This window comes from Falco peregrinus, chromosome 1 (assembly GCF_023634155.1).
Source record: "Falco peregrinus isolate bFalPer1 chromosome 1, bFalPer1.pri, whole genome shotgun sequence".
NCBI lineage: Eukaryota > Metazoa > Chordata > Aves > Falconiformes > Falconidae > Falco > Falco peregrinus.
Window position 1 is genome coordinate 81,585,868 of NC_073721.1, and position 12,561 is coordinate 81,598,428.

A 12,561-nucleotide genomic window follows, 5' to 3' on the forward strand; every position below is an offset into this window, starting at 1 on the left:
AGAGGCCAATTTCTCTTTTCTGTCAGGATGCTGACTCAGTGGTGAAGGGGTTTTTAGCATGCATTCCTCTGAAAGGAGGTTTGACACTTAGACTTTTTCATAAAGTAGAAGACCCTAGTTCAGTGATTTCCTCTGACAAGGGTTCAGCCTTCCAGGAAAAAAAGCCATAGATAGACCAGGGGGTAAACTGACACCTGGTTATCTTTACTTGTATCATCAGAGTGGGTCACTATGTAGCCAAGAACACAACATTCAAAAGCAAAGACAGTCAGCCAGAGAGGCTAATATGGTAGGGTGTCCCGGAGTCATGGTTCTCAGGAGTAACTGTATGGCTTATTTTATGCCTTATTGATTATTACTTCCCATAAATAAAGATTATCTTACTGGTCAGTGTTAGTGAACAGTAATCAATGTTTCCCATCAACGATAAGAAATCTGATCACACTTTCTAGCTCTTGTGATCTCGGTGAATTTTGGATTTGGGCTTTCTAAGCATATTCAGAAATCATTTTACTGGCACAAACCATAGGTCTACATGGGATCAAAACACTGAGGTGAGATTGTTGATGCTCACAGACTTGAGCTGAGACCCCCTGAATCCTTCCTGGTTTGTTCTTGAAGTATGTATGAGTCTATGTTTTGGTCTGCTTCTTTGTAGGCATCTGTTTCTTCGTTTTGCTGTCTCACAATGGATCAGTGCTCTGCCTTTTCAGGTCTCACAGGAAAGAAGGCCCAAACATTTATCAGTGCGAGCAGACATAATTCTCCTGCCTGCAGCATGTTTTGCAGAGGTAAGTGATGTCTCCTACAAATGAAAGGTGTAAATATCTAATTTTCTTCCTTTCAGGCATAACACTTGGTATGAGAATGTGGAAGTGCTGTTTTCTAAACGATTGATGCCACTTTCTGCAGGTGTTCTTTTTTTAAGTGTACCATTAGAGAAATTAACATTTGAAAGGGCCAAGTGAATTGCAGTACGCTGGGGCTTCACTATCTGTCTTTCTGGGTGGAATAATCATGGCCAGAAATGCCATATGTGCCAGTGAAGGAATCTGTCATACTGTATGTGATAGTTCAGAGCAAGTGAAACCAAGGGAAGTCTTGAATTGTGTAGAGCTAGACTGAGATAATAGCAAAGCCTGTATGCATGAATTACATGAGCATGATTATCCCCTCATCACAAAGTTTTCAATCGTTATTACACTGCATAGCTACAATGCACGCAAACATTGTCCTGCTATAGCAACATGACTCATTTGTTCTTTTAAAGACATTTATATTACATCAGGGGTATAATTTTTGGAAATCTGATCATTTTCATTGAGTCAGTTGACTGTCTTGTCTTTCCAAATGTGCCTGGTTATCTTCTGAGTAAGCTTGGAGAATGTGAGGCTGAATGACTGTTGGTGGGGTCTCTGTCTACAGGCAGAAAATATCCTGAATAAATACATGGCTTGTATGCAGTGCCAGTATTATTCATACACATACAAAGAGAGCAATTTAGAAAACCAGTAAATATTTTTTCTGATAGTAAACTGAAGAATGTGCACTAAGGAAGAAATAACTCCTCTTTCCTGGTTGTTCGGGCTTACTTCTTGAATTGGTACAGAATAACTCCATAAACAAAGGCCAAATACTTTTTTGTGTTAAACAAACTACAACTTATGACAAAGTAACTTTGTATCATAATATATAAATCATAAGTAGTGAGATTTTAGAGGACTTTAAATGTTGATATAATAAAAATATGAGGTTGTCTGTTCTCATGCTGTCTATTTCAAAAGTATTTTTGTTTAGACTATGTGGTCCAAGGTATTTTCACTAAATTTCTGGAAACTTCTTTACTAGAGATTTTTACCTACAGTGATCAGAAGAAATCAGAATTACAACTCCTTCTATTTGTGTATAATTTTATTGGAAAAGTTTATAATATAAACTTGTGTCTATGTGAGAGAGCATACTGATGTGTGTACTACTTAACAGTAGAGACAGAATTTTGTGTTCATGAAACATTGTATGCAGTAGTCATTTGATATAAACTAAGAAAAAACTTCCCCATGCTGAGCAAGTTGGAAAATATCCTGCCTGCATACTGTCTGTATGATTTGTGTGTAAATGGACAATGATATACCCTTGTCACTTGAAAATATGAAAATTAGAGCGAGGCAGAGCTAGGTTCATAAAAAAATGAAAGCTTTTCTTAAAATAGCTGTAAGGAGAGCATAAGCATTATTTTTAAAATACTGTCATGGCTTTGTTGTTTCACTGACATAGCCGGTTACCTCAGCTTCCTGACACAGCTGGTTGGTGAGCCAGCCAGGGATGATGCCCCACTGGACCTGCTGTTTACAAACAGGGAAGGACTGGTGGGTGATGTGGTGGTCAGAAGACACCTCTGTCTTGAATTCATGAAATTTCATGAATTCATGAAAATAGTTTTCAGTTCTGGGAGAAATAAGGAGAGGGGTCCACAGAACCACTGCCTTGGACTTGCAGAGGGCCGAGTGTGGCCTGTTGAGGACCCTGGCTGACAGAGTCCCCTGGGAGGCAGTCCTGAAGGGCCACGGGTCCAGGAAGGCTGGGCATTCCTCATGAAGGGAGTCTTAAAGGGGCAGGGGCAGGCTGGCCTCATCTGTCGGAAGCAGGGGAGAAGACCAACCTGGCTGCTCACAGCTTGGACGGATGTACCCTACACCAGGTTAACTTAGCTGGCTGGCTGAGCCTGAAGAGTGGTGGTGGATGGAGTTACACCCAGCTGGTGCCCGGTCACAAGTGGTGTTCCCCAGGGCTCAGTGCTGGGGCCAGCTCTGTTTAGTATCTTTATCGACGATCTGGACGAGGGGATCGAGTGCACCCTCAGCCAGTTTGCAGGCGACACCGAGCTGGGGGGAGTGTTGAGCTGCTGGAGGGCAGGCAGGCTCTGCAGGGGCATCCGGGCAGGCTGGACCCGTGGGCCGAGGCCGGTTGTACCAGGTTCAACAAGGCTCAGTGCCGGGTCCTGCACGTGGGTCACAGCAGCCCCACACAGCGCTACGGGCTGGGGGCAGAGCGGCTGGAAAGTGCCTGGGGGAAAAGGGCCTGGGGGTGCTGGCTGACGGCCGGCTGAACGTGGGCCAGCAGTGTGCCCAGGTGGCCGAGAACCCAACAGCATCCTGGCTTGTGTCCAAAGCAGCGTGGCCAGCAGGGCAAGGGGAGTGATTGTCCCCCTGTACTGGGCACTGATGGGGCTGCACCTCGAACACTGTGTTGAGTTTTGGGCCCCTCACGGCAAGAGGGACATTGAGGTGCTGGAGTGTATCCAGAGAAGGGCAACAGAGCTGGTGAAGGGTCTGGAGCACAAGTCTTGTGAGGAGCAGCTGAGGGAACTGGGGTTGTTTAGCCTGGAGGAAAGGAGCCTCAGGAGAGACCTTATAGCTCTCTGCAACTACCTGAAAGGAGGCTGTAGTGAGGTGGGGGTCAGGCTCTTCTCCCAGATAACAAGTGACAGGACAAGAGGAAATGACCTCAAGTTGAGACAGGGGAGGTTTACATTGGGTATTAGGAAGCATTTCTTCACTGAAAGAATGGTCAAGCATTGGAACAGGCTGCCCAGAGAGGTGGTGGAATCACCATTCCTGGAGGTGTTTAAAGATGCAGTGCTTGGAGACATGGTTTAGTGATGGACTTGACAGTCTTGGGTTAATGGTTGGACTTGATCTCCAAGGTCTTCTATAGACTAAATGATTGTATGATTGTATGATTATATTGGGGGGGGGGGGGGATATAAAATAATCTGTTTACTATAGCTATGTTGTGCTCAAGAGGGATATAGGCAGTGCTTGTTCTAGCTCTTAATTTCAGGTAAATCTGAGCCTAAGTAGTTGTGAAATGGCTCTTGACTGTCTTGAAGCTAGTGAGAGTTATTAGATGGAAACTGAACAGCAGGGATTTCCCTGGCTTGATGCTTGTTAACTTAGAAACACTGAATTCCTTCATTTAAATTGCTTAAAAATGTCTCCCCCATCTCTGGAAAACCAAGTTATGAAAGCTTGAGGGTTAGCAGACCACTGCTGTCTTTACATTTACTGTGCTCTGCTGCCAGTCCTGTAAACACTCCTGTGACATGAGTGGCAAGTTACAAAGCAGGAGGTATGCTCAGCATCACAGCAGGCAAAGGCAGCAAAATTAATAACTTCTTGGTTATTAATTTTACTCTTACAGGATCACCATAACCAACTTGTAAGAAATAACATGCCTCAGCTTGCTGGGTTGCCTTTAGTTTTACTTTCCTGCTTGCAAAGGCAGGTCTTGCTGCAGCCAATGGGAGCTTTCTGCACTTTGGATTAATCATAAAGCACTCATGAATTTTGTAATGAAGTGATTCAGGAGACATTGACATAAAGACTTTCAGTCTTTAAAGCTTCTACTCTGTTCTAGGACATTTTCATATTCTTATTAACATGGTTCTCTGTTTGCTTTTAGGCAAAATTTGATGAACCAAACACCTGCGCAAACTAGAACAGAAATTGCAACAGCACACAGTTACATGATATATACCTGGTATTACACTGCAGGTATGTCAAGATTAAAAACAACAAAATAGAGCTTCTAATTAACACATACACACTGTTTTGGCAACCGGCAGCTTTTCAGATATGAATGAACCAGATCAAACTCTCAAATCTTGTCTCCTCTGTGCTCCAACTGTATATGAAAGACACATCTGCAACTTGTTTTCTGCAGTTATTCACTTAGTGTTAACATGTAGCATGCATATTCTCTCTGGGGAAGTTTGCATGCAAATCATCATCTAAGATTCTATTTTTCTAGGCACTGATTGATTACTTTTGGCTGGTGTTTGGACATAGAGCAACTGCAAAAGCAAAGCAACATTTACATCATCCTGGCTTTTGTTCTGAGGAGGGTACCCCACATGCTTTAACCCTGCTGATGCAAGCCAAAAAACACTGTGCAAGCCTACAAGAAGACACAGAAACAGCCTGGAAAAAATAGCATAGAGACTGCAGGTATCAAAATGTCTATGCACGTACCTGGGGGCTGGTTTTGTATTTCTGTAAAGCAAACTTTATTTTACAGTATTCTGCAGCAGAAAAAGACCAGTTAGGAACTTTAGCACTTGAGGAAATGATCACTTGTTTCCTATGTATTTTCTCTTTTTTTCCCTTCAATGCATCATAAACTTGTTTTGGAAAAGTTTTTTATCTGGAAAATTATTACGGAAACAGCACGAAACGAGGAATAATTATAGTAATGCATTACAAAATAAGGTACTGTTGGAACCAGAAAAGCAGCAAAGCAACCTACTTGTGGCTTATTTCCTGTGTGAGAGAGAGCTCAAGGTATGACTGGGAAGAGGAGGTTTATGCCATGGAAATGTAGTAATCACCACCCATGAATAAGGAGCTGTTGACTAATGGACAGTAAATTTTTGGAGTGCAGATGACTAACTAGGACCTAGTTTCATTCTCTGTGTCCTGCCCATGACTCTGAGAAGGGGTCTCCATCTTTTTTGCCCATCTGGCTATGCATTTGGCTTTTGTCAGAACTAAATCAACTGCATACAGTGGGCTGATGACTACCCTGCTGTAACTATGCCTATAAACATTCCTTTGCATTAAGAACAGGACTCAGATTTCTGGTCAGATTCCAAGACACTGTGTTCTTCCTCCGTAAGCTCTCACGTATATTCATCTGAAATAAGCAATTGTCAAAACAATATGCTTTCAATCAATTGCTGTATTGCAGTGACAGTCAAATTTACCCTTAAATGTAGCCTGCAGTTAGAGTCAATTGATGATGATGATGGACTGCTAAATAAATAGCAATTGTTTCCCATTATTAGTACCCATATAATAAACATTGACTAGATATTGCTGTGTAATAAGCCCATGTATGTGTGAATCATAGGAATTTTTACTAGTTAATGTTTTGGATGGGTTGTTACCAATATGTAACATGATTGCTTTGCCTTTAGTGGATGCTAATTAAGGGGGAAAACATTTAGAACACCTGCAGAAGCTAAGTTTTTCCCAGGTCGGTGTAATTTCCCATTCTCATCTTCAGAGAATGCTGGTTACAGTCTGGTGTAGTGTAGTAACTCTTGGCTGGATCTGTACTCAGATGAAATTGTGTTATTAACAGTCTATGGAGCTTTCCTTAGTTTCTTTCTTTCTCTCTTACCTCATGTTATCTGCTGTTTCAGTCTCCTGACTCTCTGAGATTAAGCTTCCTGCTAATTGTATCAGGGCATTCCCCAGCTGACACGAGAATCTGTAACTGGAAAATGTCCTCTGTGGGGCAGGAGTGGAAAATCTTCCATAGAGAGCTCCAAGAGTTTTAAAGCGCAGGTTTTTTTCTTTGGCAAGGATTTCCTCATACCGAGCAGTACAGGAGGAATATTTTTACCGTATTTACATTTTACAGAGCCCAGAAATTGTCTAAAAAAGATGTAGCTGAGATATTAAAATTGCATTTTAACTTGAAGTGTCTCTGCTGCTCTGCCCAAGCAGTGGTGTCTCAGTGAAACTGATCTTTGGAGAAGAAAACCACCGCAGAATTTCCTAAGCTTGCTTGGAGATGGTTGAGTGCAGGCAGAGCAGTTTTAGCTCATTAACAAGAGACCAACTACACTATGCTCAAGAGAGGGGAGATAAGGGGTTTGTTGGCGACAGATGCTCCCTCCAAAGGATGAAGGAGGTATCCAGTTCTATTCCATTTGCCAGCAGAGGTTCTAGAGGATGCAGCCAGTTTGGCTGGTATAGGTTGTTTTGCTCAAATGAGAGTTTGGTAATTGATCAGGAAATTCCAAGGGAAATGGGGTGTGGGGGTGTTGGAGTGTTGGTTTGGGTTTTTTTTCTCTCTCTCCTTACCCTAGGTCATCTGCAAATATGCTCATCTCAATAACAATCAGTGCTCTCTCTCCCTATTGCTTTTTTGTTGCCTTCCCCACAGACCCACTGTCTTTAACCTGGCAATAGGTATCCCTATGCTCCCCACTAAGTGTCGTAAGAAACAATTAGATCAAACCATTTGAAATTAAGTAGGCAAGGAAAATACATAGACATACAGTTTGAGGATAACAGTATGACAGTCCCAAAGTCAAACATTCAAAAAGTAGGAAATATCAGAAGCAAGTTTGTCTTCCTTAATTTTGGCTTCCTTATACATGTGACTACAATGCTTTCTTCAATGCATGGTCACATGCTTCCTTCTCTCCTCACCCTCCCAGGACCCCAGAATCACGTAGTGCATGACATGGACAATGCTCACTTAACAAGCATCTTTTCAGTGCTTTGTTTATGTCTCATTATTCTACCTTTAGAGTTTTGGAATTGTGTCTGATGACCAAGAATCCATGTGCTTTGAGATGACTTGTGCTTTTCTGTAGCTCCTGAATGCTTCAAAAGCAGTAATTTATCTTTTCAAAGGCACCCAAGACTAGCAAATCTTATCACCTCCAGGAGGCTTTGCAATTAAAATAAACAATTAACTTGATTTGAGACAGTATAGTTTTATTTTTTTACACCGTGTGCAGTTCTGACAGAACTGTGACATGCAGGAAATAATGGTTTAGAATATGTAGGAGTAAACTGAACTTCATACTTTTTCAAAGCGTAGCACTCTCTAACTTCACCTGCATCTGTGAACAAGTGAGATTTCTTTTACTGGAGCTGAAGCTTCAGTTCAGACACCCAGAAGTTAACATGCAGCCTTCACTTGTTTAAAAAAATTAAATATTAGTTCAAATATCTTCTCCAGTTTTAGGTATAAAATATGTGGCAGAGAGAGGAATTCAGTTTAGCCTTTAACCTCAACTCTGACCATGCCTTTTTCTCCTGCAGTCCCTTATTCTAACTGCTATACACTTCACAATCTCTCTGAGGACTATGGGTGCTACCAACAATAATCACTTTCACTTCAGAGCTTTCTTGCCTTTCCAGAGTGTTTTGTAGCATGCATGCTGAATAAGGTATTGCAAAGTAGGAGAATATATGACTGTGAAACTGTGAAAGTGTTGTGGTTTAACCCCGGCTGGCAACTAAGCACCACACAGCCGCTCGCTCACTCCCCCCACAGTGGGACGGGGGAGAAAATTGGAAGGCGAAAAGTGAGAAAATTCATGGGCTGAGATAAAGGCAGTTTAAAAGATAAAGCAAAAGCCACACGCACAAGCAAAGCAAAGCAAGGAATTCTTTCATCAGTTCCCATGGGCAGGCAGGTGTTCAGCCATCCCCAGGAAAGCCGGGCTCCAGCACACATAATGGTTACTTGGGAAGACAAATGCCGTAACTCCGAGTGTGCTCCTCTTCCTTCTTCCCCCAGCTTACATACTCACCATGATGTTCAGTGGTATGGAATATCCCTTTGGCTAGTTTAGGTCATCTGTCCTGGCCGTGTTCCCTCCCAGTTTTTTGTGCCCCTCCAGCCTTTTCGCTGGCAGGGCCTGAGAAACTAAAAAGTCCTTGATGTAATATAAACATTACGCCGCAACAACCAAAACCATCGGTGTGCTATCAACATTGTCTCACACCAAATCCAAAACGCAGCACTGCACCAGCTACTAAGAAGAAAATTAATTCTACCCCAGCTGAAACCAGGACAGAAAGTGGATTCCTTATGCATGCAACAGGACTGAATTATGATTATACGCTAATTTTGGAACCTTGCAACAAAAAAAAGAGATATTCTATGCAAACTGCTTATTTTTCAGAAAGCAAAATGACAAAAAAGCCTCCAGAAGTTCTACCTTGCAGACAACTATTCTGAATTCTTATCAAAATCTTTGCATCAGTTAACAGTGATGTTTATCTGTGGTAGGCCAATGCTTACAACCAGACTATCACTAGAGGAAAAATGGAAGAGTGGTAGATGACAGTGAGGGTCTAAAGTAGAGTGACCGTACTTCTGGAATAGATTTACTGTACATCCAGTGGGATAATGCTTCTGGCAGGATAAAGGGATGTGTCTTGAAAGAAACAGTGTGAGTGTGGACATGACTGCCATTTTTATTTCTTTCAACACAAAGCTGAGCTTCTCTATTGCTCCTATTCTACATTGCAATTTCCCTCTTGCTTTCTGTCCTGTTTCCTTACTGAGTCAGCCCAGGTCTGCTTCTCTCCCTGCCAGGTCTTTCAACAGACTTCTTTTTGCAGTCTGCTTGCATATGGGTCAACTCTTGTCCTCCCCTTGACTCTGACAGCTTCTTTATTTCTCTGGAATTTGTGTGGCTACACGGAAGCTGGCAGTTTCAGGGATAGTTGTGCTTAGCCCTGGGCTTGGGCATGCCTTGTGGAGGTGGAATATTTGATAATCCTAGCTGCAAAGAGCCACTGGGTGTATGTGAGATGCAGTTACTTAGAATTTTAGCAGCATTCGTAGGATTAGAATATGGCATGCTCCTGATGCAACAACCACTCCCATATAAAATTGTAAAATATGTGGGTGTTAGAAGAATTGAAAGAAAAAAAAGTGTCAGAAGTATGGATGTTTGAATAAAACAATATATCCTTAATTTTATGTTTTGAAAAGACCAAACTACGCTGGTTGAAATTTTCCAGAAACTAAATTTTCCTTAACACAGGCGACACCCAGAAAAAAAATGTTTCAAAATCTAGCATTTAATACCTTTTTAAATCATATTTTTTATCATATATCATTTTAAAATATCTTTTTTAAAAAGATATTGTTACATAGGTGGAGCAGCCCATAGTAGCTACTAAGCCACCAACAAATGGAAATATGTTTCTCCCTACATAAGACTGACCTGGAACACAAGCAACAATCTAAAATTATAGCACTGTGTGTTTTATTTCCAATCTCAGAGCCTTCAAACTTATTTATTTAAGGATTTTCTTTCCTCACTAGGAGGCATTTCCTTACAGACCCAGTTTCTCCCTCCTTTCTTCTCCTTTCCCTGCGTATAATAAAATGTTTTTCTTGATCTACAATATTGAAATGAAATTGAACCCTGTCTGGCATCCTTTCAGAAAGACAGAGATGTAGGGAGGATATTTGAGCTATTAGCTAAACCTTGTATATAGAATTTTCCATTCTCTTTTAATAATGCTTTGGCATTTTCTTAGTGCTTTTTTATTCTTCATAAAACCATGACCTAAAAATACTTCATGAAAAACTAAGCTAGATCCTCAAATGGAGGAATAAAAAGGAAAGACTCTTGCAGGGCTTTGGAATGTACTGACAGAGGAAATGAGCCAGATTTCACTCTCCTTCAGTAGATTTTGTTTCAAAATGGCTGGCAAGGACAAAAAAAATCTTGCAACTTCTCTAGATTTCATAGGATTTCTGTGAGCAGCAAATGTTTCCTTTAAATTGCCTGAAATAATTTCAAGGGGGAGCTGTACACTCTTACAATAACAAAAAAATCAAATATACAGTGGTGAGCACAGTGGTAGTACTCTGGTGTCTTTTGCAGTTATTTGTATATACGTGTCACTCCAGTATTGGAACTCACTGGAAAGATACTTTACTCTACTCTTTCTCCACTTCATTTTTCTTTCCCTTCTCTTCTTCTCATACATTTCTTCTTTTTTATATTTTTTCTCTCTCTCTTCCACAATTCTTTATTTCCTCTCTACAACTCATTTTTATTACTCACATTGAACCATAGATTAGGTTGCTGAGTTTGTATGCCATTACTTGCCAGCCACAAGACTGTATTTGTTAAAAAGAAAAAAAAAGAGACACCCCCCCCACCCCCCCCCCCAGCAATTCGCCCTATAGTGATTCCATGCAGAACTCTTGAAGGATTTATATTTGCTTCCAACACATTCACAGAGAGGCATGTGCCAAATCTGTTTTCATGTCCATGAAGGGAAAGTTGGACTTGTTTGGAAGAAAATAATTAACAATACTACATTTGTATTTTCACAGCTGATGACCACACATTTCATGGTGATGATGTTAGGTTCTGCCTTTCCAGGTCTGGTGCACAGCAATAAAACTGCAAGGAAATTCATAACATCAAATGCCATGTGGGAAAAGGACAAAGAGACCCTTTCTAATACTCTCCCTCTTACAGTGTCTCTGCAAAGGAAAATTAATTGCAATCTGTAGTCTGCTTTTTGACATATAAGAAAAGTGAAATGTTTCCTCTGTAAATCAATGCTGCAAATGGAGGTTAATGCAAGCCCATAGACTCTTTTTCTAAGCCCAATGGTCTTTGTCAAATGCTGCTGAAAGCAATTTTTTTCACAACAGTGGAGGTTTACTTTTCATTCACAGAATCACAGAATGTTCAGGGTTGGAAGGGACCTCTGCAGATCATCTAGTCCAACCCCCTGCTAAAGCAGGTTCTGCTAGTGCAGGTTGCACAGAATCACGTCCAGGCTGGTTTGGAATGTCTCCAGAGAAGGAGATTCCACATCCTCTCTGGGCAGCCTGTTCCAGTGCTCGTCACCCTCAAAGTAAAAAAAGGTCTTCCTCATAATCAGAATGAACTTCTTGTGTTTCAGTTCATGCCCATTATCCCTTGTCCTATCACTGGACACTACTGATACCTAGTATTTGTGCCTGAACCTCCATGATGATGATTATTCAGAACTTCATGATAAGAACAAGTTTAGGGTAAAAATTCTTTGCTTCTGAATGCACATTTATGCAATGATATTAAATTTGAGATCTGAAGGGCAAATTTAGAAAACTTGGATAATTGCACAGAAACAAACTTCAGGATTCATTGTACTTTCTCAGTTTCTCCAGATACCACATCACCTCTGCTACCTTATTCCATGTCAAGGAGTTGAAAAGAAACAAAGAAACAAACCCAAGAACAAAATCCAGTATTTGTTGTTCTGCATTTATACAAGATACTGTGCTGTGCCACTGTATGTCCTTTTGTGGTTAATGCTTGTGATTCACCTCATGTAGCAAGGAATCAGTTTATGATGTGCTGCACAGAGACATGGCATAAAAAGATGCTCCTCATGCCCAAAAAGTATACTAGACAATAAGAGACAAAACATGACTAAAGCCAGGAGAAACATTCAAGTAGGGGTTAAGTGAGTTGTCAGCGTGAAGGATATTATAATTAGATTACTTCATTCATTAGTGGGGTTTTAAGCCATAGATATGACAGTGGAAAACAATTCAGTGTTATTTTTATATAATGCATGTTCAATGAGGCAGGATGAGTATTTTGTGTAAGTTGAAGGTTCACATAAAAAGCTGTTGATAAACTGCAAAAATTATAGAGCAAGATATAGCAGCAAAATGATTACAGTCTGGAAAGATTGACTTGGGAGGAAAATGTGAAATGATAACTCAGGAGTCATAACAGCAATCTGCAAAAGCTGAAGCATGTGAATGCCAAAGAAGGAGAGGAATTTACTGTGATGCAAAGGAAGTGCTACAAGAATTAATGAGCAAAACAATTGGGAGGAAGTATAACTATGAGACTGCAAAATGCTTTAAAGTAGACTTAAAAGTAAGATGGACAAATGTCTAAAAAATATAGTGTAGGAACCAGTCTGAATGTTAGAGCCAGGTAATCTATTGTTGTAACTGAGCCTTGTAGACTTCCCTCTGCCACGACTTTTTTATGCC

General features: G+C 40.9%; 1 long non-coding RNA gene across 1 annotated transcript; it reads left to right on the forward strand.

Annotated features, from left to right (window-relative positions):
- The first annotated feature begins 696 nt into the window (after positions 1-696).
- LOC129782696 (uncharacterized) lies at positions 697-5,344 on the forward strand. Its single transcript, XR_008744720.1, has 3 exons — positions 697-791; positions 4,462-4,553; positions 4,810-5,344. It is a non-coding gene; the product is annotated as an uncharacterized LOC129782696 (long non-coding RNA).
- Positions 5,345-12,561: the final 7,217 nt, after the last annotated feature.